The sequence below is a fragment of the Sciurus carolinensis genome, chromosome 7 (genome assembly GCF_902686445.1).
Source record: "Sciurus carolinensis chromosome 7, mSciCar1.2, whole genome shotgun sequence".
NCBI classification, from domain to species: domain Eukaryota; kingdom Metazoa; phylum Chordata; class Mammalia; order Rodentia; family Sciuridae; genus Sciurus; species Sciurus carolinensis.
In genome coordinates this window covers 107,210,340-107,234,658 of record NC_062219.1, presented here as the reverse complement: position 1 = coordinate 107,234,658, position 24,319 = coordinate 107,210,340, and positions in this window count along the sequence as shown.

Here is a 24,319-nt window from a genome sequence, read left to right as displayed (position 1 = left end):
TAACATATATAGCTTTCACAGTGTTGAAGTATGTTCCTACTATCCCTAGTTTTTCTAGTGTTTTCAACATGAATGGATGCTATATTTCATAAAGTGCTTTTTTGCACCTATTGAGAAAAGTATGTGATTCTTATCTTACTTCAAGTCGAAATTAATCAAAAGAAGGCAATTTCATATGCCTAATCAAACTAAACATCAACAAAACATAATAATCTTAAATATTTATGCTCCAAACAATGGAGCATCTACATACAACAAACAAACCCTTCACAGTCTCAAGAATCAAATAGATAACAACACAGTAATATTGGGTGACTTCAACATGCCTCCGTCATCAATCGATAGATCTGAAAAATGAAAATCACATAAAGAAGCTATAGAACTAAAAAATACTATTAATAATTTATACTTAACAGACATAAATTAAGATATTAAATTCATCCAAGATTGAATACACATTCTTCTTGGCAGTACACAGATACTTCTCTAAAATAGACCATATCTTAATCCAGAAAGCAACTCTTAGCAAATACAAAACAATTCAGAAAATACCTCACATTTTATCAGATTATAATGGAGCAAAATTAGAAATCAATGATAAAATGAAAAATAAAAGCCATGTTCACCCCTGAATACTACTAAATAATACCACTATTGAATGACTAATGGATAGCAGAAGAAATTAGGTTTTGAATAAATAAAATACTTGAAGTAAATGAGAATAGTGATACAACATACAAAATCTCTGGGACACAATGAAGGCAGTGCTAAGAGGAAAGTTCATTGCATTGAGTTTACTCACTAAAAAAAAAAAACAAAAAAAAAAAAAAAAAAAAAACCAGAAAAATTACCAAATAAATAACCTAAGTTTACATCACAAAGCCCTAGAAAATGAAGAACAATCACACCAAAAGCAGTAGAATATAGGGAATAATTAAAATCAGAGCTGAGATTCATGAAATTGAAACCAATTGAAAACAATTGACCAAGAAAAATTGGTCCTTTGAAAAAAAATAAATAAAAATGCTAATAAAGAGAAAGAAAAATTCAAATTACTAAAATTCCTGATGAAAAAGGAAATATCACCATGGATACCACTGATATACAGGCAATTATCAGCAGCTACTGTGAAAATTTATATTCCAATAAAATAGAAAATCTTAAAGACATCAACAAATTTTCAGAGGCATATGAACTACCAGAGACACAGAAAATTTAAACTGACCAATTTCAAGCAATCAAAAACCTACCAACAAAGAAAAGTTCAGGACAGATGAATTCTCAGCCAAGTACTACAGACCTTCAAAGAGAACTAATACCAATACTCCTCATATTATCCCATAAAATAGAAAAGGAGGGACCACTTCTGAACTTATTCTCTAAAGTTAATATCACCCTGGAACCAAAACCAGACAAAGACACATTAAAGAAAGAAAATTTCAGACCAACATCCCTGATGAACATAGATTCAAAAATTCTCAATAAAATACTAACAAATCACATACTAAAACATATTTAAAAATAGGCACTATGCGCAAGTGGGGTTCATTCCAGGAATGCAAGGTTGGTTCAATAGGTTATTTCTTAATTTGGGCTATTGCAATAAGGCTACTGTAAGCATGTGCAATTTAATACACATATACCTAGGCATACATATATGTTTATAACACTATCAGCTGTAGGGCCTTTCCAAGATTACAATCTCTTCATAAATACACCATACCCTTCTTTCCTGAGTTTCTAAATAAAAGGCTAGTTTTGCTCCTTGATTTGGGAAAATTTTGACTACTTTCTTAGGGCACTCTTATTAACCTAGAGGTTAAACACCCAACACCCAAGTTCTTTCTCAAATTAAAAATTTGCCTGTAGAAAAGAAGTTATTTATATCCTATATTATTTTCTCAAAATATATAGATGATTTTGATATATTTTATTGCCTCATGAAATTCTCCTGTTGAAAATTCCAAAAGTCAATAATACATTCTAAGAAGGAACTAGATTTCCATTTGAAATGGGATCACTGAATACACATAATAATTCTGAAACCCTTTCTCAAGACATATCAATATTTTGGTGAAAGTTCACCAAATGATTTTTTTAATAATTCTTCCAATAAGTGAAATGCAACAAAAGAATCAATAAAAATATAAGAACAAGTATATAATGCTAGATGTAACAAGGTGTAATACTAAACACCTTTATGTGTATATTTTTCCATTATTCACATAAGAAAAAATTATTTTCTTAAACCAGAAAAATCAGCTTTCCTATGCATGGATATCTTAAGGTTATACAACATATTTTATTTTGTGTTCCATAAAACTTCATGAAAAAAATAATGATTTTAATCCCTCTACAGTTCAATTATGAAAGTTGTATCTGTAGTTGCACTAAGATTAATTTTTCTAACTCAATTGCTTTTAGAATTACACTGGACAGTCTCTTCCAATAGTAGAAGGCTGTAAAAGTCTTATCTCTGAATTTGTTAAGTTTGTTTGGCTTCTTTTATGAGTCAGTTTAACTAATTTTAACATTGGTTTGTTTTCATAAGTAACGTCTCCTTTGCTGAAAGGAATATGTGAAATATGATTTTTAGTGGAAAAATACAGCAGTCAGTCTCAAAAATTAGTTGTTGAATTTTTTAAACAAAACAAAGAAGAAAAAATAGTTGTATGGACCCTAGGTAGGATATAGTTCCAAAGACCACTTTAGTTGCAGCCTAGGAAGATGACAAGATAAAAGGAAATTAAGTGCTAAGATGATGTTGGGAAAATCAAAGTACTACAGAGAATAGTGACCAAGAGATTATTTTACAGAGTAAATGGGGAATCTCATGTTGTATGCCTAACAGAAAATCAATAATTTGTACAAATCAATAACCTTCCATTTTGCCATTAATCCTCTTTCTCTCATTTTACCATTTCTCTATTCCTTCTCTTTAGGTCTATAGGGTAAAAATAGTTTGATTTTGATTATGTAAAGGAAACTGGTCATCAATTGAAAATGTTATGCACTGTATGTAAGAACATGAGTTTTTGGATCTCATCTTCATTGGGAAGGAATAAATGCATTCACTTTACAGTAGTGGGTTTTAAGGAAATTGTGTGTGTGTGTATGTGTGTGTGTGTGTGTGTATGAAAGCACATACATTTAAACTTAGGAGACCACTACCTGGACCTTACCATAATTCTGCAGAAAATGTTTAAGAGACATATAAATTGATTTGAGGAAGAAAGAAGACTTTTTATATGAATAAAAGGAAAATTGTGTAGCATTAAGTTGAAAAGAGGTGAAAATTGCTCTAAAATAAGCAAATATTAAAGTCCTAAGGAGTTGGGATTCTTGGTGTTTCCAAGAACCAAGAAAAAATAAATAACTCAGAAGAGATGGATTTAGACTAAGATATTGAAAGGTCCAGTTAAGAATTATTAGTTTTATCCTAAGAGAATTAGAAAATCATGGAGGTATTTAAGCCATGTTTTAATATGGGGTTTGAAACACTGTAACACACTGGCTAAATCTAGCCCACCACCCACTTGTATAAATGCAGTTTTTATTGAAACATAACCACACTCATTCATTTATGTGTTGTCTATGAATGCATTTGTGTTACCAGAGTAGTGTTGAGTAATTGTGACAGAGACCATATGGTCAGCCTAACATATTCATAAGCTGAATTCTTAAAGAAATTTACTGATGCATGGATTATTATATGTTCATTTTGAAAAAGTCCATCTGGCTGAAATATAAAGAATCATTTGCTGATGGAGGTGCAAGAATTTAGGCACAGATGTCAATTAGGAGACTTTGGTGGGTAAGAGATGATAGAGAACTGGATTAGGTTGGTAGCAAGAGAAATGGAATAATATAAAAAATAAGATAAATTCAACTGAACCTGGTAAAGGAAAAGCAAATGGAGAATAAATGAAAAACAGGAGTAAGGGATAAGTTCTAGTTGTATCTTTTGAAAAATTTGATTAGATGATGGTGATGAGATGACATCAGTTTGAAGATGTCAGGTTGGAAGAACCTGTGAAATTTGCTAATAGAGATGCTGAGACAACAGTGGAATGTGTGCCTCTGGGTTTTCAGTGATCTAGCCTGGGAGACACATCAACAACAATTAATGATGTAAGAGCAGCTGAAGTATTTAAAGTGAGACGACAATTGACCAGGATAACTCTACCCCTCTGAATAATGATAGTTATTAATCTCCTTGTGTTTCAATGAAACCTACACCTATTTAGGATGGTTCAATTTCTTCACCAGATGCTACTCTAGAACTTTGAAAGACCATGTTGGCAAGTTCCTTACAATCCACCTTTCCTTTTCTATGCCATTGTATTAAGGCACAACTATTCACTGAAACAAACTCAAATTGATTTGTAGTAAGATAATATTTCATAGCACTGATCTCTGTGTTTCCCCAAAATTAGTAAGATAAATTATAGGAGTAAAACATTGTGTCAACTGAGTCAATGCTTTACTCTTATAGTTTATCTCACTAATTTTGAGAATTTTACCTTGTACTTATCATAACTAATTTTTATTTAATGCTACCTCTAAATGATAGCCATAGAGGGAAAATACAAAGAACTTGTCAAGGTGAAACATTTCCTAAATGGTAGGTCTTGGGTATCTTGCTTCTAGAGTGTTTGCTCTTAACCTGTGAGGTGTGCAAATCTTACTTTATTCATGTCCTCCAAGTTCTGAATTTTCTATTCAATCACACCTCTGAGTTGGTCTTCCAGATTTTTTATAATAAAATATATTTTTAGCATTGTGTGACACAAATCTTATAGGGTTAAGAGTAAAAGTAATCTAAATTTTAGACAGTCTAAGGCATATTTTATACAATGATTTAATAACCCTAAATTTGGCTCCTAATGCATTAGAATATATTTTAAAATATTATTTAAAATCATCTTTGACCTATATATAGTTGAGGGAAATCAAAGGGCGATGTGATTGAAACATGATTAAGTGCATATGTAAAAGGACTCTGAAAATATCTACTATTATTAAAATACTTATGGAAAATCAATATAATTTTTTATGGTTCTGTTTCTGACCCAGGAGAATTGAGGGGTTCCCAACTAAGGATGAAGCAACTGTCCTACAAGTCATTTATTTCATCTTTCTAGAGGAAGATTTAGAGGAAAGACAGGCAAATTACTCAATTTAATCGTCTTTTAAACATACTTAACACAGATTTCCTGAAACAAATTAATAACATTTTTTGGCATGAGAGTTCTTATTTATAGAATGCATCTAGCAGAATGTCCCTGATCTAAATGTGCTGAAAAAATTAAATCAGGACTCTATGAGTTTATGGTGCATGTTCCTTGACAAAATGTCATAAAATCTTACTATAAAATGGATATGCTTTGTAATGTAGATCAGAGTGGATGAAAATATTCTGTAAATATCAGGTAGTAAATATTTTCAGTTTTACAGGTAATAAAGTTTCTGTCACTATTATCAGTGTAGTGCCAAATATATCATAGACCACAAAAAAGCAAATTACTCTGGCTGTGTCCAATAGTAATCAATTTGCAAAATAAATAAATAAATAAAAAGCAATCAACAGGATTTTGCCCATGGATCCCAGTTAGCCTGTTCTTTTTCTAGATGGTTCCCCTTGTCTAAGCGATGTGAATGCCTCTGGTCACACAAAGAACTCATCTATTTCTGGGGCCAAAGAACATAAACAATTGAAGAAATAATCTGAGTTACTACATTGAAAATCTTGAACCACTTTTTTGCATCACCTGTATTTCAGAGTTATTTGAATCATTCAATTTCTTGTATAAGATCAATACAGTATAAAATCTCTGAGTCTAATTTGACAATCTAACCTCTTTCTTTTTTATGGTAGGGGTAGGGTACTGAGGATTGGACCCAGGACTGTTCTACCTCGTAAAGCTACATTCCCAGCCCTTTCAATTTTTAATTTGAGAGATGTTACTAAGTTGCTGGGACTGGTCTCAAAATTGCAATCCTCCTCCCTCAGTCTCCCAAATTGCTGGAATTAAAAGTATGTGCCACCATGCCTGGCCCTAATCCTGTTTCTTAACTCAGGGTTTCTCTCTATAAGGAAAAAATGAAAAACTGATTGAAGCAACCCAGTTCAGTAAACCCATGCTATAGAGATAGATGAATATCTATATATCTATCTCATCATTTTATAACTAGAGCAAGGTTTTCAAATTTTGCATTGTAAGATGTAAACTTTCAGATTAGCTGCCCTGAATTTCATATATGCATTATCTAAGTACAGAATTGAATCCATATACCTTAAATAGATATTTATTTTAAAATCTCTGATTCAGAGAAGACTCTGGGAATATTTCAGTGTCTTCTAATAAGTCTTTTAACAATGACCCCTCAGTCATTATGAGCATGTGGATGCTTAGTTCTCAACATTAGCTCTGGTCTTATCAGAACTTTTAATACTTATATGGTAGATCGTAATGGATACAGGCACATAGCCAGCATTATATAATTCATGAAGCTATTGTCCTAATGAGTATTATTTAACAGACAAAAATTTAATAATATAGAGGTAAATTGATGTTTTGTTTTTGTGATAGTCTTTCAGTATTAATAGAAGATAGTATTTTTAGCCACTTCCATTTTCAAGTAATAGAACATCTCTAAAATCAATAATATTACAGGAATTTGGAAAATCACATAACATTTCACAATGTTATGTGATTTTTTAATTAATTTTTATTTGTTCTAATTAGTTATACATGACAGTAGAATGCATTTATACATTTGATAAATCATACATAAATGGAGTATAATTTCTCATTTTTCCGATTGTACATATTGTAGGATCCCATCAGTCATTGCAGTCATATATGTACATAGGTAATAATGTCTGTTTCACTATACTATTCTTCCTACCCCCATACTCTTCCCCTCCCTTCACTCCCCTCTACCTAATATAAAGTAACTTTATTCTTCCCTAGCACCGCCGCCCTTAATGTGAATTAGCATCTGCATATCAGAGAAAACATATGGCCTTTGGTTTTTTGGGTTTGGCTTATTTTGCTTAGCATGATATTCTCCAAGAAGAAGACATACAATCAATCAACAATATATGAAAAAAAAGTTCAACATCTCTAGCAATTAGAGAAATGCAAACCAAAACTACTCTAAGATTTTATATCGCTCCAATCAGAATGGCAATTATATGTAAGACAAATTAGAACAAATATAATAAAATAAAACAAAAATAAATTTTAAAAAAGTTTGGATTGCCCAGGTAGACCCAGTATAATTACCATCCTTAACCCTGGAAGCAGGAAGCAGAAGTACAGCTGGAGAAATGGTGACATGAGAAGAACTGAACTGGCCATTGCTGGCTTTGAAGATGGGGGAGGCAGCCAAGAAGGAGAGGTGGTTTCTAGTCACTGGAAAAGGTGAGGATATGGATTCTCCCTTTCATTGTCCAGAAAAGTGTGGGTCCTGCTGAAACATTGCTTTTAGCATCATAAGACTGTGCGAGGTATTTGACCTCTAGAAACGTAGGATAATAAAATTGTGTTGTTTAAAGCAAAACAAACAAACAAAAAAAGAATGCAAGCAACAGTAAGTGTTGGTGAGGATGTGGGGGGAAAGTTAAACTCCTACTTTGGGAATGAAAATGGTAAAACCGCTATGGAAAGCAGTATGGAGATTCCTTAGAAAAATTGGAATGGAACCACCATTTGACCCAGTTATCCCTCTCCTTGGTCTGTACCCAAAGAATGTAAAATCAGCATACTACATTGATACAGTCATATCAATACTTATAGCTCAACTCACAATAGCTAAACTATGGAACCAATACAAGTGACCTTCAACAGATGAATGGAAAAAGAAAATGTGGTATACATACACAATGGAATGTTTCTCAGCTTTAATGAAGAATGAAATTATGGTATTTGCTGGTAAATGGATAGTGTTGAAGAATATCATGTTATGTGATAGTTTGTATAAGAAATAATTCTCTTTCCCCAGGAGACATTAGCAGAGGGGAGAAAGAATACAAAGCTCCCAAAACTGAGCATCAGTTTGATCTGCCCTTGTTACAGTTTCATGAAACTTACCCAGTAATCAGGATTTTCTAATTAATAATCTCTAAATAAAGAAAAAAAAACTGAATAATAATCAAGGGAAATAGATGCATCTAGTCTAAATAAAATATGAACTGCAGCAAATTTTGTAATAAAGAAAACAGGAAGATTTCTGGCAATGCTTTCCCTACTCAGGAGACTATCCCAGCATTGCATATTTTAAAGGCAACATTAGCTAAGTCTACTATTAAGCACTTTTATGAATCAACCACATATGCTTATGTTAACTGTAGAGCTATATAGAAAGCAAATTTCTGTTAAAATGCTATACAACTTAAATAAAACTTCTGCTTCTATTCACAGCTAAAACAAAGCTTCATAAATGAATAAGAAAATCATAGTTCTTAAATGTTCACTGCCAAAGTCCTGGTAAAAGTCCCTCATTTCTCAAATGCAAACACATGCAAAAAAAGGTGGTATCCTTTATTATTTTGATTCATGCACATTCTCTAAGTTTCTCTGGAAATTACTGGCAAATCAACACTGACTGAATCAATTGTCTAATTGATGTTAATAATTATCATCCATTATGGTTTAAGAATAAGTTAACAGGAAATATAAAATACCATACTGGAGGAAAAAAGTTAACTGGCAGAGCTCATACCTCCCCAAAAAATGTTCTTAATGAAGGGGAGAATCAATCATTCATTTACACTCCTTTTCAATTACTTTTCAAGTTCTACAACAGAAATAAATGGGACAAATTAACTTGAGAATTTTTATAAGATGTTAACATTTTTACTTTTTCAAGAATATACATCTCCCATTAACTTGTAGGGCAAAAATTGTCAAAGTATCTCCTCCGTTTCTCAAAATTAATGCTTTAAGGTAACTGCCAGGTGTTTCAATGACCAGAAGACAGAAGTTAAATTATGGTTAGAATGAGCAGGGTAGATAGAGGGATAGAAGAGCAGTATGAGTAACCACTTCACTCTTTTCAACCAAGAAATTTTCTGAGAGAAAGTAATAGTAACCAGAGATTAGCGATACAGTGAGAATGTTTTCCTTGATGATTTCAGATGTATGGGCTGGACAGAAACTCTTCCTGTATATTAACACAAGTTCAGAGGCAATAAAGAATTTTGAAGGGATTTTAAAACATCCCTTTCTAAAAAAGTAAACATTCCCCCTTGTTCAGGAAAACATCAACTTTATGAACAGAGCTCTTGGGCAGAGAATTATTGTAGATACTGTCTACCTTCCAGCTAGAGGGTGCTTTCTTAAGCAGCAGCATGAACTGTCTTATTTTCAATTGCATTTAAGATGAATGAAAACACAAATAAAGGACCCTGTACATAATAGTACAGAGTCTCATAGTTAAAAAGTATTGGTTTTTACTTTACTTTGGACACAGCATTTTATATGAAATCAAGTTTTATGCAATTTATTTTTCATTAAAATTATTAAAATACATTAATTGTACAAATTAATGGAATTTACTATGGTATTCCTATAAATTCATACACAAACTTGCTTTGCTTTTATTTTTGGATAAGGCCTTTAATGTTGTTACAAAACTAACGAAGTTCAATTTTTTGATACATTTGTAGTTTCCTTTCAGTATATTTATAACATTCAGAAAAAGGAGGTATGTAGATGTTCTAACTGGACATTTATCAGTGACAAGGAAAACAAGTCACAAGTTCAGCAGTGTAAAAAGGATTTTCATGTAAATTGGGGCAAAAATCTTCCAAGACCTGTCCTTTACATTTAGTAAACCACCAATTATCTGTCTTTCTAAGCACTAAGACATAATTCTGCATGAATGGTGGAGTAAATGCACACAGCAATGTGCCAGGATTCAGTCAAGGGACAGAATCCTATGTAAACCAAGCAAGCTGCTGTGGCCAGTCAGTACCCCAGCAAGTCATTCCAAAGTCTACTGGGTACAAGGACCTCTACACTCTGACAACTTATTTATACAAGATTAAAAATGTGTGTACAACATTTGAGCCAATGAAATGATTTATCTACCCATCACACTTACTATTAAACCCACTGGAACTGATTAGAGATAAATACAATTGAAAATTTTGGTTTGGATTCACCTCTGAATTGTTGAACTTTGAAGACAGCTAACTCCACCCCAGATTTTGTATTCTAAATTAGGAAACATCAAGGGTTAACTAACCATTATAAAGCATAAATTTAAATTGACACATTTAGATGCTTAATAATTATCAGCAAGTTAGCAAGAATGTATTAGTAAATTCACAATATTATGAAAATTAATGCTTCACATCAAGAATACTTATTCAAGACCCATAGTACTGGACTAATGGTTTTATGAAATAAAAGTATCTGTCCCATGTATATGACTGATAACTTATTTCCTTCCATCCTCAGAATTCCCATAATCTTCATTAAAAAAAAAAAAAAAAAAAAAACAGAAAAGAAAAGCTGAAGAGGTGTTGTTAAATGGTTATTGTGAACCGGGTAGGAAAAGAAAGAAAAATCAGAGACTATCAAAAATGACAACTTGAAAAATACATATTATCTAGCTGAAAAAGGAAGTTTCATACAAAATGCATACCAATTAAGTCTGCAATCAAGCTGTTCCTAATCTGAGCACTATCTTCATGTAGTTGTCATTTGAAAACTAAGGACATAAATGTTTAAGTGTCTTGAAGACAATGTGAACTGAATCAAAACACATGATAAAAGTTGGGCAGAATCCAAATAGTATATAGAGAATGACTCCTCAGCTTGTATAACAGAATTTAAAAACTTGAAAGATTTATAGTTTTAAAAATTATTTTTAATGGAAACCATGACTGCAACATAGATGATGGAGAAGGATGAACAACTATATTAAACTGTTATAGTAAAAGTGATTAATAATGGGTTATTTGTATTCTTGGTGTAAAGTGTTTTGAGTCGTTTATAGATTCTGGAGATTCATGCTCTATCTGAAGTGTGTGTGGCAAAGATTTTCTCCCACTCCATAGGCTCTCTCGTCACATTGCTGATAGTTTCCTTTTCTGAGAAAAAGCTTTTTAGTTTGAATCTATCCCCATTATTGATTACTGCTTTTATTTCTTGTGCTTTGGGAGTTCTGTTAAGGAAGTCTGATCCTAAGCTAACAAGTTGAAGATTTGGACCTACTTTTTCTTGTACAAGATGAAGGGTCTCTGGTCTGATTCCAAGGTCCTTGATCCATTTTGAGTTGAGTTTTGTGCAGGGTGAGAGATAGGGGTTTCGTTTCATTCTGCTGCATATGGATTTCCAGTTTTCCCAGCACCATTTGTTGAAGAGGCTATCTTTTCTCCATTGTATGTTTTTGACATCTTTGCCTAGTATGAGAAAAGTGTATTTACTGAGGTTTGTGTCCATGTCCTCTATTCTGTACCATTGATCCACTTGTCTATTTTGGTGCCAATACCATGCCATTTTTGTTACTATTTCTTTGTAGTATAGTTGAAGTTCTGGTATTGCAATACTCTCTGCTTCACTCTTCCTGCTAAGGATTGCATTAGCTATTCTGGGTCTCTTATTCTTCCAGATGAATTTCATGATTGCGTGCTCTGTTTCTATGAGGTACATCATTGGGATTTTAATTGGAATTGCATTGAATTTGTATAGCACTTTTGATAGTATGGCCATTCTGACAATATTAATTCTGCCTATCCAAGAACATGGGAGATCTTTCCATCTTCTAAGGTTTTCTTTAATTTCTTTCTTTAGTGTTCTGTAGTTCTCATTATAGAGGTCTTTCACCTCTTTTGTTAGATTGATTCCCAAGTATTTGAGGTTTTGGGGGGCTATTATGAATGGGGTCGTTTTCCTAAATTCTCTTTCAGAGGATTCATCACTTATGAATAAAAATGCATTATATTTATGAGCATTGATTTTATATCCTGCTACTTTACTGAATTCATTTATGAGTTCAAGAAGTTTTCTGGTGGAATTTTTCGGCTCCTCTAAATACAGAATCATGTCATCATCAAATAGGGATAGTTTGAGTTCTTCTTTTCCTATTTGTATCCCTTTAATTTCTTAGGTATGTTTAATTGCTCTGGCTAGAGTTTTAAGGTTAATGTTGAATAGAAGTGGTGAAAGAGGGTATCCCTGCCATGTTCCAGGTTTAGGGGGAATGCTTTAAGTTTTTCTCCATTTAGAATGATGTTGGCCGTGGGCTTAGCATAGATAGCCTTTACAATGTTGAGGAATGTTCCTACTATCCCTAAGGAAATGAGCAGATTCTCACAAAAGAAGATCTACAAGCTATCAACGGACGTATGAAAAAATGTTTAGCATCTCTAATAATAAGAGAAATGCAAATTAAAACTACCCTAAGATTACATCTCGCCCCAATTAGAATGGTGATTATCAAGAAAACAAGCAACAATAGGTGTTGGTGAGAATGTGGGGAAAAAGGTACATTCATACATTGCTGGTGGGGTTGCAAATTAGTGCAGCCACTCTGGAAAGCAGTGTGGAGATTCCTTAGAAAACTTGGAATGGAACAACCATTTGACCCAGCTATCCCACTCCTTGGTCTTTACCCAAAGTCTCAAAATCAGGATACTACAGTGATGTAGCCACATCAATGTTCATAGTTGCTCAATTCACAACAACTAGATTATGGAATCTACCTAGATGTCCTTCAATTGATGACTGGATAAAGAAACTGTGGTATATCTACACAATGGAATATTACTCAGCCATAAAGAAGAATAAAATTATGGCATTTGCAGGCAAATGAATGAAGTTGCAGAATATCATGCTAAGTGAGATAAGCCAATCCCAAAAAAACCAAAGGACGAATGATCTCACTTATAAGTGGATGATGACACACAATGGGAGTGGGAGGGAGGCAAGAATGAAGGAAAGATGGATTGTATAGAGAAAAAGACGGGTGGGAGGGGTGGGGGAAGGAAAAAATAACAGAATGAGACAAACATCATTTTCCTATGTACATGTATGATTACACAAATGGTATGACTCTACTTCATGTACAGAGAAACAAGTTGTACCCCATTGTTTACAGTGAATCAAAATAATACATTATATAAAAACACTGATACAGAGTAGGTACTAAATGTCTACTTAATTGTATTTAAGATACTAAGTGCTTTAAAATACATAATAATTTTTGAAACAGTGTAATGTTTAAATAAAATTTTTAAAAGTGATTAATATTGTTCCAATCTAGTAGGTCATATATAATAAAGGGAAGTTGACAAGTTAAATTTGTGTTTCTCTCAGCTGATCTGGCTAGTCCAGGATTGATAACAATGGCCGGTTAACCTGCAGTTATACTTTGTTGCACAATTATAGAATCATATCTATGCAGAAAAAATATAAATACTTCCTTTACATTTTTTTAAATATCCATTTCCCCCTATTGTATGAAGAACTTCTGAATAATTAAGTGGCAACATCATTTTAGAAATAAAAACTCTGCACAGGATTCATGGTATCTTTGAAGCAAACTCAATTTAAATATTTGCCATTTATTCACTCATAATAAATTTGCTAAAGTAGCTCGGTTATCTTTGACCATTGCCTACTGACTTCAGGTGATCATTCGCAATCCATAATGTGGATCCCACATATTAAACAGAGGTACCTCCACTAAAGGTATGGCAAACAGTAGCACAGAAGTACTGTCCAATGAGCATAAACTTTCAGTTATACACAATGAATTAGTTCTAGAAATCTGCTGTACAATGTTGTGTCCAAAGCTAACAATACACTATTAACCAGCTCACATTGATACATAAAATTTGTGGAGGGTAAATCCCGTGTTAAAAATTCTTACCACAATTACTAATGATAAGAGAACCTGCACTAAATAAAGATCATGGCACTGGAGAATATGATTCAGTCACTCTCAGAGTTCCCTTGTATTTGAAATATTTAAGACTGCACTTGTGTTAGACCGATTTCTAATAATACAAAAGATTTCAATTTTATTGACTATACTCTGAATAGTCAATGTAAGTGGTTTTTATAGACATTTTTAACTACCTTCACTTTCATTTTTTAAATTTTTTTGGTGTTTGTGCTAATGTAAATAATAGTTTCTTGATTCTTGGATCATTGGTAATTTTGTTTTAAATATAATTAGATTTTAAGCCAGATAAAAAAACATATTTGAAGGTGAATGACTTTGAATTTAATGAGTGAAAAAATTTAGTGTAAAATGACTATCCCACTTTACTTTAAAGAACTTTGTTTTTTCTGTACAGGAGATTGAACCCAGGGCCTTGGGAATGCTAGGCAAACACTCTGGTGCTGAGGTATATGCCCAGCCTCAAAAAGACTGATTTGAGACAGTCTAAGTTGCCCAGGGTGGCCTTGAATTTCTGATCCTCCTTCCTCCGTCTCCCAAGCAGCTGAGATTACAGGAGTATGCCACCATGACCAGCTGAACTATTAGCTGTTTTTAGAACTAAGCAGAAATATATTTTTTAAATTTAGAGTTGTTCCCATGAAGTTTCCATCACACATCATCATGTATGATGCAAAACAGAAAAGTATTAAATAGCATATTCCTTATTCACTTAGTACTTTTAAGTTAGGTGATACAGAGGGGTATGATATTATAACACTTAATGGCTGTAAATAATAATAAAAACAAAAATTCTGTAAGAAGTCAATATGTATGCAGAGAAATTATATGTGATGTAAATATTACATTTGATAAATGTTCTTAGTGTTTACTTAATAAGACCCACAACCTGCCACTTCAATTTTCTTAGTCAAAGCTGTTCTCTTTATAAGGTGAATAATGGTTAAATAAATAAATGAAAGGCAACAGCTTGTATTCCACTTTGTGTTCCTACTTAGCACCTACATTAAGCATGAATATTTCCTCCTTTTATCTGTTTTACATAAAGGAATACTCCAAAAAATTCTTTCACCAAACAAGTATTTTTTTGAGTCAGTACTGTTGCCAGATCTTGTCCCTTGATCTTATTTGAATATCACTAACTATGTCACAGTATTCCTGAATGATTTATCTTCTTATAAATCATCTTAATAGTTCTTTTTACCATTCATTGATTCATTTATTTAATGCTTTTTAAGCTGTGAATATGACAGAGGTTATATATTTTGTGTTCAGTGAGTCCTGACTTTAACTAATTGCTTTCTGTCTTCCCTAATAGAAACTTTAGAACTTTTTCCCTCTATTCTGCAATCAGTGTGAGTACTACCAGTTAGGATCTCAAACCACCTTCTGCATGTATATGCATTTTTAAATTTTTTGTCCTTTATTTTTAATTCTAGGTACAAGAAAACATTTGGAAAACATCATACAGATAATTCTCACATACTTTTAGTCTGTGTTCATGTTAACATATTACATAGCAATACCACAATTATCAGAATGAGTAAATTAGCATGTATAACAACACTATTAAGTAAATTACAGACTTCACACAATGCCCTTTTTCTAATTTAGAACTGAATCAGGATCACACATGGCACTAGATTGTCATGTCTTCCAGTCTACTTCACGCTGTGGTAATTCATTAGTCTTTCCATGTCTTTCATTATCTTGACACATCTGAAAATCTTTGGTCAGTTATTTTGTAAATTGTTCCCCTATTTAGGTTTTCTCATGGTAAGACTGAGGTGATTTGTTGCTATTTTTTTTTGTAATAATAGGATAGAGATGACATACTTTTCTGCATATCTGTGATACAGATTTTCTGTCATATCTGAGATACAAAATGTTAATATCTTCTTATTGTTGGTGTTAACTTCTATCACTTTATCAAGGTGGTTTCTCCACTGCAAGTTATTATTATTGCCTTTATAAGTGATAAATATATTAGGGGATGTACTTTGAGATTATGATTTTTCTTCTCAGGAATTGATTTAACAGTCATTGGTAAATCTTGTCTGCAACAATTACTACTGTGGTATTTGCTTAATGGTGATTGTTTTATTTTCCTCTTTTCTGTTATATTTACTAATTGAAACTCTCCTATAAAGAGAAGTTCTCCTTTCTTCTCCATTTATTAACTCCATTACTTATTTATATCATTTTTGATTCATGGATATTTGATTTATTCTGTGAGATAAATTACCACAAAATCATTGCTTTGCTAAAATTGTCCCACCTTTGGACATAAGCAATCTTCCTTGTTAGGTCTTTTTGATGTATTGCCATCCTTTTTGAATACTTCTTATATTTTGGCACCACATTTGTAGTATGTCAGCTTACCTAACTGTAGGTTGGGTCCTGATTTTAACTACCTTGATTGCACCTGAGCAACACAGTTCATTTTTTTCCACATAGTTTTTGTATGTAGAGCCATTAGAGTTACTGGTATGTGGAATTTCATGAACAGACCTTGGCTGTTAAGTAGATATCAGTAAGTAACTACAGTACTCTTGAGCAAGACTGACCTTCTAATAAATCTTAGTACTGGGCAATCTTCCTGTAGTTCAAACTGAGATTTACCTATTTCCAAGTATTTTAATATGCTTGTTGCTCAACGGCCTTGGTTTTAGTGCCTGTTTTCTTTCTGTTTTGCTTGTGTAGCTTTTCCACCCCTTGTAGATTTCCAAGCTACTTCTGTCTACAATGAAATGAGATACTACCCTCCCACTTATTAGCAAAACTTTTGAAAAATAACTGGGAACAAACCTTGATCTCTTCTCTTCTCCACTTCCCTCAACCAAGATCTTAACAGGAAATAACTATCAAGCTGAATTAGCTGCAATCATGTGCACAAATAGAGGCTTTATAGAAAATCCACATTAACCTAAGAGAGTCACCGGAAGCAGAGTATTCTTAGTATGCAGAGCTGTAAGGATGCTTTAGTTATAGATATTTTGTAAATAGGTACTGTAAGAGCTCTGAAAGAGAAGTCCTAAGAGTGAGACAGGTTGAATAAATAAGAGGACATGATCATACCTGCTCATTGATGACATTCCTCTCCTGTAGAATGAGCTGATGAATGTCATCATCTCCTCTCTCAATGTTTGTTTCTTTCCTGATCTCCTGTAATGAACTCCTTGATTCTAGGAGGCAAGGAGGTCCTCCTTCCTGCAATGTAGGATCCAGAGAAAACATTTCATTACCAGTGCCTGATGGAAGGTGGTAAGTAGGTAAGAAAATCCCAAGGAAGCTGTACATTTGACCTGAGCAATTACTCTACTCCAGGCTTCTTGGAGTCTCTTGATTTCCTTATCCATTAAATAGAGGAAGGGGTCTTTTCTAGTCTCCAGTGTAGGCTCTATTCTCTTTTTTAACAATTTGCCAAACATACTGATTAGTCTAAATACTATTTTTTGTACCAGTCCTTGATAAGTACCTTGTCATCAATTGTAATAGTTTTTCCTTACATTTTAATACCTGTAATAACTGGATAAAATGAGCAAATCAAAGTCAATTGTCCTCTTAAAAGGTATGAAAAATAATGCTGCATGTCAAAAATCAAAATTATTTTGCTATTGAAGATGTACGACAGTAGCTTATTTAAATACATGCTAGGATATATCAAAGGAAATTCCCACATGCATGGCCTAAGATCATGCTTAAAATGTGACCCTTTCCAGTTTCCCCTCTCCCAGTCAATAATACCATCTTTCCTCCAGTCATGAAAGTCCTAAATCTTGGAGTCATTCTGAAAGGTTACCTCTCCCTCTGTCTCTATATCCATCTGTTCCCTGTCCCCAGCAACTTTACTTCTTCAATACCTAATGTTGTCATCATGTTTGCCTTGGGCCTCTTTGAATCCTTTTAATTTTTTTCAATCATTGTCTGTTTTAATCAACTTCATTTAGGTATAATTTACATCAACACATCCGTTTTAAGTATAGGGATCATTGAGTTTTGACAAATGCATATACTCATATAATCACCACCATGATCAGAATATATATAGAACATGTCTATCACCACCAAAAATATTCCTCTACTAATCTGCATTCATTTCCCTACCCCATTCCCCTATCACATGCAACCACTGAACTTCTTTAAGTCTGTAGCTAATTTTTATCTCTTCCAGAATATCATATAAATGGAATCATGTAGTGTGAACTTTTTTTGTATATGGTTCCTTTACTCAGCATAATGCCCTTGAGATTCATCACATTGTAGCACAGGTCAGCAATTTCTTCTTTTTATTGCAAAAATTGTAGTATATGCCTATGCTCTAATATTTACTTATTTATTCACCTGGCCATGGACATTTGTGTTATTTCTGGGTTGTTTGTCTTGTTTGCTATGAATGCCTGTTTACTTGTATGCTATGAATAACTTTGATACAAATGTCTGTGGAGCTCCTTTTGCACTTTCATGTTCTCATTTTCTTGGCTAAATACCTAGGGATGAGATTTCAGGACCAGACACAGATAGATGTTTAATCTTATATGTAACTGCCAAAATGCCTTGTAAAGTAATTAGATTAAATCCTCCTATGAAATACATTTTATGTGATCATTTTTGTCATATTTTTCAACTGTTAATCATTTAGTTCTAAAGATCCTCACTTATCAATGTATTTTTCTATGCTTACAGTTCTCCAAAAAGTTAATTGTCCACCAACTGATGAAAGAATAGTGAAAATGTGGTACATATGAGCCAAGGAAGATTTTTTAGTCATAAAAAGAGAATGAAATCCTGTCACAACATGGATGGAACTGGAGATCATTATGCCAAGTGAAATAATCCAGACACAGAAAGGCAAATTCTCCATGATCTCTGTTATTTGGATTTTCAAATCCAAAAATTTCACCACATAGAAGTTGAGAGTACAATGGTTTCCAGAGGCCTAGGATACTGGGAAAGAAGGGATAAGGAAAGGTTGATTAATGGGTACAACTTTATAGTTATACAGGAGTAAAATTTCTGGTGTGTTATCATAGAATAGGGGAACTCTAGATATTGTTAATGTACTGTATATTTTGGAAATCCAGAAAAAAGGTTTATGAATGTTTTCACCATACAGACATGATGTTTGAGAAAATAGATATCTTTACGGTGATTTAATCTTTAAACAACGTATACATGTACTGAAACATCACATGGTACCCCATAAACATGTAAAATTTTATATATTCAGTTAAAAACTAAATTTAAAAAAATATTCTCCAAAATCACTATCATGATTTTTTTTTAGTCTTTACTTTTATAAGATGTAGAATTTTACTTCAAAATTAATTAATTTGTTATACTATCAAATGTTTAAAACACTTATGAACAATTAGAGGCTAACTAGCAAGGATTTGGATCCAAGATGTCTATTAATAGTTTGACTTTGGACCATGAACAGCTCTCTACCTCCTACAAACCCTTTCCACTTTTGCCACACATCTGGGCAAGACAACAAAACCCTCTTTCTATAGGTGCCAGAGGAAAGTTCAAACACCATGTAAATCCACTCCGTGTGTGGAAACTGTAAACATGGATGCCATCCCTCAGCCACAGTGTAAATCAGAGTACACACACCACCTGCTTCCTTAAGACCATTCTTTTGCACCTTCTTGACCCAGCTCTTCTCCTCTCTCTAGAAGTCACTTGTGTGAGCCGCTAATTGTGAAAATCTGTAATGCCTTCACAGAAAAGGCTACCAGGGCCTGGCGGGTAGTTAAACTCAGAAGGGGAAATTGAGTAGTGACTATGAGTTTGTTAGCTCATGCCTTAGAGTTATGACAGCATTTGCTTTCTCAGTAATTGCGTAGCTTCAGTAATAACAGCTGTTTGTACTTAATTCTTCCGTTTTACAAAGAGTTTTTCCAAGCAAATAAGCCTTAATGTGGCTTTCCCATGAATTGAAAGAAATAAAAGAGGATGCATTTTTTTATAATAAAATAAATTTGCATAAACAAGTCACTAAACATATGAAAATGTCAAGATGATTAAGATCAGGTTCTTTAAACAAGGAAAGATTACATAAACTAGTTCAGCTTAAAGTATATCCCAAGGACAACTATCAGCTCAGAGTTCATCAGAAAGGCAAATCCTTAGGCCCTGCCACTCCACTGAATCATAATCGTAGGAATGGAGCTAAGCAAGCTGTGTTTAATATGTGGTCTTGATCATTCTGATGCATTCTGAGGACTAAAAACTATTGCCACAGTGACATAAAAGCAAGTGATTGACCAAGAGTTGGAAATGATAAAACCTTTGTAGGCAAGAGGTTTATGAACAGTCTCCATCATCATCCTTTCAAATTAAGATAGATTCAATAAAAGCTGCCAAAGAAAATAAATTATGAAAATGAGACATTAGAAAGAGAGATTGCCCTTAGTAAAAAAATAATTATGTATATTAAAGGTCAGGGGATGTTAAAAAGGGATATTTTATGTGCATAGTAACTACTGGAGTGGAAACTTCTAATAGGTATTAGTAAAATGAATAAAAGTGATTGAAAGAGAAAAGGGATTTAATCAGCATAAAAGCATTTTTCAGGTATGTACTTTAAATATTTTGTCTTTTTCTATCTTCCTCTCTTACAACAAATTATTAGATTCTAAATTGTGTATCCATTTTTCACTGTCACCATCCTAGTCCAAACCAAAATCTCTCTCAACTGATTCCTTCAACAGTATCCTAATAGATTTTTATTGATTCAACTCTTGCTGTCCTCCCATCTATTTTCCACACAACAGCCAGTGTATATTATATTATAATTTTTGGCTTATAACTTTCCCAAATTTAATGCTATACATAATATAAAATCAAAATTTCTCACCATAGCTAAAAAGGTCCTAGACTCCACCTCTGCCTGTTTTTCTTATGATTCCATCTATATCTCTGATTCAACTCTTGTCCTTACTTATTTTATGACATCTACAGTGAACATCTGTTTCTCCAACACAACTAACTTATTTTGTCAGAACCTATAGCCTTGCTATTTCCTCTTCCCATAATACTCTGCTCACAGATTGACACTTGGAGAATCCTTCCTGTCATTCAAGTCTCATTGCCATGTTTCTAAGAGAATTTTCCTGACTACTCTAATGCAACAGCAGTCATACTGTATTAAGCTTTTGCTTTATTCTTTCTAATACATATAAATAGTAGAACTTTTTAATTTATTTCTTTGTTTATTTATTCTGTCTTATAACAATAAAACATAAAATTAATGACATCCAGGACTTTGCATGTCAGGGAATTACCTCCTCAGCACATAAAATAGAATCTGACACATAAACCTGTTCAATAAATCTTTGTGGAAATAAGTAAGCTTTATTTTAACACTATTCTGTTGTTATTCATATGTTTTCATTCCTCTTTGGATTGATAATTCTTTTATTATAAAAACTCAAAACATTTTTGTTTTGTGTGTCCCAAACCTAGAAAAAATAAGTAGGATAAGGTAAAATTATCAATGAATTGATCATCATATTAAAAATGAGTGTGTTTACTGGTCAATTAAGTAATTTGAAAATTATATATAAATCACTACTATTAGGCCTTTATAAAAACTCATTTATTAGGTTGGAAAAGGGGCTCAATAAAACATTATGGTTTTCTTCCCTGAATATTTGTGTTAATGAAATAAAATATATCAACAATTCAAGCCAGGTGTGGTGACACACCTGTAATCCTATGGGCTCTAGAGGCTGAGGCTAGATCACAAATTTAAATCCAGCCTCAGCAAATTAGCAAGGACTTGAGCAGCTTAGGGAGATCCTATCTCAAAATAAAAAATAAAAATGTCTGGGAACGTGGCACAGTGGTTAAATGCCCCTAAGTTCAATTCCCAGTATTAAAAAAAGAATTTCAGAAAATAAATCTCATCATCTATTTGCTCTGTATTTGCCAGTTCTAAAAGTTATTATTTCTTCTATTTCCTATTTCTTAGATCAAGATTGGCAAAATACAGCCCATAGTCATATCTCAGTTGCCATTTGTTTCTGTAGTCTGTGAACTAAGAATGGACTTATATTTTTAAATGAATGAAACAATTAAAATAAGAACACTGTCACATGAAAATTCTATAATATCCAAAATTGTGTCAATAAACAAAATGTTAATAACATACAATCCTGCAAAAGTCTAAAATGCTTATCATCTGGTCCTTTACAGAATAAATTTTCAGACCCCTGGTTTAGACCACAAATATCTTATAAGTCAGTGTGCCCTTTGCATTTATGAGGCTCTCCACTTATTTGATGAATGTGTACTTTCATAATATACCCTTCTGTAATATAACTAACAATGTGCCTTATTAAAAAGGTTGTGCTTTGTTTCATTCTCCACCTTGTCTCTAAAACAATATACTCCACGAAATAGGCACTGCATGCTGAAAAGCCTACCACCTATTTTTGCTACTTAATATTGGTGAAATGTTTGAATGAAGAATGAACACATGAATTTAAGATACACAAACATAATTTTTCTATGCTATGTTACCTTTGGCTAACTTTTATACAACTTGACATTCTTGACAGAAGGAAAACTGTCTTGTTATTTAAGATGTTAAATATTCTTCAATTACTGACATGGTTATTACATTATAAAAATGAATTTTGAATTCCTTATATAATACAACTACTGCACATGAAACAGGTTTAAATGCTGAGAGCTGTCAGCTTAATTTTTTAAATATGAATTCCATTCATTTATATGATGCAACTATTATCTTCCTGTATTGAGCTACTTCTAATTATAAGACACTTGAATACAAGAATTCAGAATGGACTGATTGTTGACTAACTGATTATTCTGAAAGATAATCAAAAGCTGAGACCTAAATCTCTGCAATAGAAAAATTATCGAGTGAAGTCTGTATCCTGCTGTTCAAAGGTTATTGTTCAAATATTCATTGTTAGAGTGAAAAGTATAATTAGTTGAAAACAAAATTGAAGCTTAGTCCTTTTTCTAACCAGAATGACAATGATTAGTAAAGAATAAGCATTAATATTCATTTATGAAGGAAAAGGTGAAGAAAATAAAAAGATTAAATGATTCAAGAAAGAGTCAAGGAATGTGATAAATATACTAATAAAAGTGTAAGCTTAAAAAAAAAAAAGTGTAAGCTTGTTGAGTTTATTTTTTTCCTGATACCAAGATAATATATATTATTCAGATGTTTGCATATCTATACTATATTAGGTCTTGGTATTTACAGGACATACTTAGTAAAAGCTTCAACTTTTTTATAATATGAATACAATCTATATGGTCCATTCTGTGAACTGGCAGATATAACATAAGAGCACATTTTTCTTGTTTTGTTTAGCATGGATATGCTCATGTTTTTTCTTGTTTACCAGAAATACTTAATTCTCTTCACTTATAGAAATTCTGAACCCAGACTTACATTCAAGGATAAATGAGATGTAAAGTTATTCTAGTAACTGTTATTTTAATCAGCTTCTTGAAATATTTCATATTTCTCCTAAAAAGATTAACATGCTGGAGATGTACATCCTACTTTTCTGAATAGGTAAGCTGAGCATTATTGCTACATCTTTAAACATTACATCCCTCCAAACAACACCAAACTTCTCTACTGTTTTTTGCAAGAGATGAATCCAGAATGCGACAAATTTAAGTTAAACTTCCCCACCCAAGAGAAAGAAACTAGCATGAAAGAAATTTCATTTCTCCAGCCAAAGTTTAGCCCTAGGCATATGGATTTGATCAGAGGTCTGTGGGGCATGGAGGACTGTTTATTAAAACCTCAGGAGGTATAGACATGCATTATCTCAAAGAGCTCAGATCATTTCTGAAAGCAATCAGAGTGTGAACCAGAACTCACAGGGATTTACTGCCCCAAAAGTACTTCAAATCATAGAACTGTGAAACTAAAATGAAAAGGGATTTATTGATTTGCTCAATATCGTACATCTAATAATTACATGGTTCTGGGCCTAGCCTTTGATGTTAGCAGACCAAATTATCAATCCAGCATTTCTTTTTTTGCTATTTATGATCTTTTGAAATATTTGAGACAAAAGTACTATGCACTTAACCATGGGATGGCTGTCAGTAAGGTTGAAGGCTCAGGAAAACATTCAAAATCTCCCACTCCAATTCCATATTAACTTCAAAACACTGTATTTAATTGGTTGCTCCAAATCCATTTTTCTGGATACTCAGAATCTAAAGACTAAACTTTTAAATAAGTTTGGAAATATCAATGTAGACACAGGCATTAAAAATTTATGTCAATTTTAATATAAATACATATATGTTTGCCCTCTGATTCACTGGGGGAAATTATGCAATTCAGATAAAATCTTCTACCTATAAACTTAATTTTATAATGACAGGC